General features: G+C 52.9%; 1 long non-coding RNA gene across 1 annotated transcript; it reads right to left on the reverse strand.

Moving 5' to 3' along the window:
- Positions 1-139: 139 nt before the first annotated feature.
- LOC118997255 (uncharacterized) lies at positions 140-3,347 on the reverse strand. Its single transcript, XR_005068639.1, has 4 exons — positions 3,283-3,347; positions 2,219-2,329; positions 861-967; positions 140-251 (listed from the first exon to the last, which is right to left on the reverse strand). It is a non-coding gene; the product is annotated as an uncharacterized LOC118997255 (long non-coding RNA).
- Between the last annotated feature and the right edge of the window lie 1,385 nt (positions 3,348-4,732).

Consider the following 4,732-nt stretch of genomic DNA (forward strand, 5'->3'; position numbering starts at 1 on the left):
AGACAATGTAAAATTTAGAAATGGTCAAAGTTTATTTTTCTAATTTTTAAAAAAGATTTTGTTCATTTTCTTGAGAGAGGGGAAGGGAGGGAAAAAGAGAGAGAGAGAAAAAGTGACCACTCCCCTTTCATACACACCCCAACCTGGAAACTGGCCCACAACCCAGGCATGCGCCCTGACCAGGAATCAAACCGGCGATCTTTGGCTTTGCAGCATGACAACCAACTGGTCATGGTGGTGAGGGCAAAACTCTGAAAGTTTTAATGAGTTTGTAAGTGTTTTAGAGAAGCAAATATGGGTTACATTGCAGTACCACTGATACTGTGGTCTTAGACATTTCTATATCTCTGAAAGAGTCAAACATTTCTGTATCTCTGAAAGATCATTTTCCACATTGTAAGTGGAGTTATATAGTACATACCTCATTAGGTTGTTGCAATGCTTGAGTAAGTTTATTCACATAGAATTCTTAAAGTCTGAAACATTGTGAGAATGAAGCAAATGGTAGTTACTTTTGTTGCTGTAGTTGTTAACTATTAAGAGGATGATGAGCCCTGGCTGGTGTGACTCAGTGGATTGAGTGCTGGCCTGCAGAGTGAAAGGTCAGCAGTTCCATTCCCGGTCAGGGCACATGCCTGGGTTGGGGACCAGGTCTCCCACTTGGGGGAGTGTGAGAGGCAACCTATTCAGGTGTGTCTCGCACATGCTTCTCTCCCTTACTTTCTCCCTCTCCCCTCTCTCTAAAAACATCAATAAATAAAATCTTTAAAAAAAGATGGTAATATCGGACAATGTGTTGAAGAGACGAGGAAAGGAAGGCAGCAGTTCCTAGGATACTTTCTGCATTTTCCCATTCTTACCTGCATTTCTATTCAGGAGGAAAATTTTCTTGTCAACAGGATTTGGGAAATACTGACCTTCTGGTGTTTACTCTCTTCCCTTCTGAAGGGCACCCAAGGATGCTTCACTGAAAGATGATGAGAAATCAGTGTTTTGGTTGGTAACTGTTCCTAAAATCTGGAGATTCTTTTTAGGGACACAGAACTGTAAATGAGAGTAGTGCAAGAACAATCTATGGATGGTTGGAAAATGTTTTCCGAGGTATCTTTAAGGCCTATGATTCCACTGGGGCCATCCACTAATTTCATTAGAATGATAAAAAATAGACAACGTTTCTTCTACACGTCCTCCTATGTTCATAGAGCATCTATTACATTTATTAAAAAATAAATTGAGCCCTGGCTGGTGTAGCTTAGTGGATTGAGCACGGGCCTGCAAACCACACGATCGCGGTTTGATTGCCAGTCAGGGCACATGCCGGGTTGCAGGCCAGTTCCCAGCAGGAGACGCAGGAGAGGCAACCATACACTGATATTCCCCTCCTTGTCTCCTTCCTTTCCCCACTAAATATAAATAAATAAAATCTTAAATAAATAAATTGGCCTCTCCTGAAAAAAAAGTAATAAAAATAACTGCAGAGAGACTCCATGTCTTCAACATAACCCTTTCTCTGCTCTGTTGTTTTCACTCAAACTGGCCTTGTCCAGGCTAAGGGCACTACCAATCCCTCCTCTCCTTTCTCTGGGATCCTCCCCCCTGTGCACATACTGGCCACCCACACCCTTCCTTATCATTAGACTCTGGTTGGCATCCACAGTCTGCTGATCACAGGAACAGAATTCCACTCAAGTTAAAGATCACATCTTGACTTCAGCTGTGTTTCAACCCAAGTCCCATGAAAGTGGACTGACCCCACCCATCAAACACTCATGATATAGGACAGAACGGCACCATAGTCGACAGCAGGAAATGATACAGTGATCACCCACTTCTGACCCTGGCCCTCTCTGCAGCTCCATCATCACCATGTTAATACTGTTGCCTGTCTGTCTCCATGCAGGCCATGTGGCAGCCAGTTATGGGGACACTCCTCACCGTCCAACCTGCCTCTCTCTCTTGCAATGACAAGTCTTCTGAATTCCTTATTCACTGTACATTCTTATACATTTACGGGTTATTAATGTGTCTATAAATATGTAAGATGACTTTGCACAATTGAAAGTTTACAGGAATAGCCCCTCACTGTACGACACACTGTTCTGCATCCTGCGTGTTCGCTGGACAAGCAAACCCTGTCCCCTGGTTATGTCCCGAGATGCAGCCTGACCTACACCAGGTCCGTGTTGGGAGGGCAGCTCTGCCTCCTCCTGCCCCTCACCTCTCTGCCTTGGAGCCCATTGTTCATCAGCGTCCTCAGGGTCCTCCTCCTGGAGCTCGGTGGCCTGCCTGCGGTGGTGACGCAGAAAAGCTGGTCTCAGGGCCCTGAGACCTGGAAAGAGAGGAAACCTTTGTCTGAAAGCAAACAGCCTGGAGGAGCAAAAAGCACCAGGAAGCCCGTGGGACTGGCCCCGATGGGATGGGAGAGTCTACAGCGAGGTGTGAGCGCTGCACCATCAGCGCCAGCCCTGCTCTGACATAGGAGCAAATTCCCCATCTGTGTCCACGCAGGAGGGAGCTGCAGGCGGATGGAACCGCCAGAGCCGAGGCCTGCCCCGCAGCCCGGCGGGTTCCCCGGGCCCCTGCTCACTCGCTCCCTGGGCCGGCGAGCCCGTGGAAGTTCCCCTTCACATTCTGGTACCGGCCTTTCTCCCCGTGGGCAGGGCGCCCAGGGAGGGGGCCCTGGGCCTCCATGGGGATGGACGGAGCCGCCGGGGCGGGGCCTTTGTCCCCGCCCTTCCCTCCAGGTGCCGCCTCAGCGCGGCCCGGGCCTGAGGCAGCAGCGACTGGAAACGCGCTTGTCCCGGGAAGGGGGCGGAGTTGTACCCGGGGATCCGGGGAGGCCCGCACGGGACGCAGGCGCGGTCCGCGGCCGACCGCCGTCTCTCGGGCCGACAGGCTCGGGGTCCCTGAGGGCTCGATCCCGCGTCTTCCGGGCTGAGGACGCTGAGGCCTGGGGGGAGGGGAGGGTCAGACCCCGGCGGCGGAGGAGATTCGGGGCCTCTCATCCAGGGGCTTCCGGGTCCCCACACGGAGTTCGTTTCCAGGACGACGGCATTTAGCGTCTCTGAGTTTGGGGAGACTCGGTCTTTCCGGGCGAGCTGCACGTAGGGTGCCCCGAGCTGAGGGGAACGGGGGTCTTCAGGCTAAGCGTGGGGGTCAGGAGATGTGGGGTCCTCCGGGTTGGCGGACACGGGCCCCTCAGGATGAGGGCATCGGGGTCTCTCAGGCTGGACTGTGACGGTCTCGGGCTAAGGGTTCCACGTGGCAAGGCTCCCCGCTTACCGGTCAGTTCCCGGGGCCCCTACTGCGCTGCCCACCTCGGACCAGCGTCCTTTTCGGGCTCCTGGGCTTCCCGCCCTCGGAAAAAGAGAAGGCGCTGGCGGGGGTGGGGGGCGAGATTCATACCTGGATAGCCCCTTGGGGAGATGCGGTCCAATCAGTGCTGCGATCTCAGCCTCCCCACCAATGAGCGGCCAGAAGAAGCTAGAAGGGCGGGGCAGGAGGCGAGGCCCCTTGGGTTCCGGACTGGCCAGCGGAAGACCCGCCCCGCCCCGCGGGGATTGGCTGCTCTGGATTTCCCGAGAGCCTGTCACACAGCCTGCAGCCAGGCTTGGAGGTTTCTGTGGCTAGTTTTCCAGCGGCTGGAGGAAACCCGCTCTGCAGGGGCTGGGAGCTCTGAGCCAGGGCCGGTTTTTAGGGTGGATGTGGCCCTCCTGCCGCCTGACTGTTGGGAACAAGAACAATGGCCTCAGCACCAAGGAGCCTGAAACCCTAGAAGAGACCCTGTAAGCCAATAATCTGCCTCTGTGCCAAAAAAAACCAAAAAAACACATGCCTGCTTTATGACCTGTATATAAGGACTTAGCTGTAAGCGCTAGGCGCGAATCCCTGACGAGCCCCCAGTGGGCACAGTGTCTCTGGAGGGATCGCCCCTGCGCAGGTTAAACTTGGCCAATAAATTAACATCTTTGAATCCCTGAAAGTCTCCGATATTTGTTCTCGTGGTTGGTGGATCCAACATTTGGAGGTTCCACCGAGATGTCCCTCCTCGGAGACCGGATGGGTGACTTCAGCTGAGTAAGTAATTGGTTGGGATCCTCTTAGTGTTTGTCCTCCGGAGTTAAAGACCCTGTGGTGTGAGACAGGACGCTGTCAAGACCACCCAGGGATTGTCAGGGGCGGGACGCTGCTCTCTGAAATTTGTTATTGATGACTTGGATTGGGACCGGTCCCGTTAGGTTTCTATTTCCTTGCGCTGCGCCGCGCTGCGAGTATGCTTGGTGTGCCTGCAAGTGTGTATGTTTAGGGACTCGGATAATCTGTGTGTTCGTACCGTCCTGTGCCTGTCGGGTCTTTGTCTGTCTTGTTTTGTGTATTGGTTTGGCCTCTGAGGTCTCTAAGGTCTCTCAGATGGGTCAGCGAGAATCTGTGCCCGGTTCTCCGCTTGATTGCCTGTTGAAAAATTTTTCTGATTTTCAGAGGCGAGCCCAAGGATATGGTGGCTCGCCCCGGACCCTGAATTCCTCCGAACCCTGAGTCAACTAGAATGGCCCTCCTTCAATGTAGGATGGGCCACGGAGGGAACTTTTGAGCTTCCAACCCTGTTTGCTGTCCGGGCTACTGTTTATAGAGTCCCCCACCCCGACCAATACCTGTACGTAGATATCTGGGTGGATATCACTACTGAGCGGCCTGGATATATTAGGAAATTTTTAAAAGGAAATCAGCGGGG

The sequence above is a fragment of the Sturnira hondurensis genome, unplaced genomic scaffold, assembly GCF_014824575.4.
Source record: "Sturnira hondurensis isolate 20B ecotype Veracruz unplaced genomic scaffold, ASM1482457v3 Scaffold0012876, whole genome shotgun sequence".
Classification (NCBI taxonomy): domain Eukaryota; kingdom Metazoa; phylum Chordata; class Mammalia; order Chiroptera; family Phyllostomidae; genus Sturnira; species Sturnira hondurensis.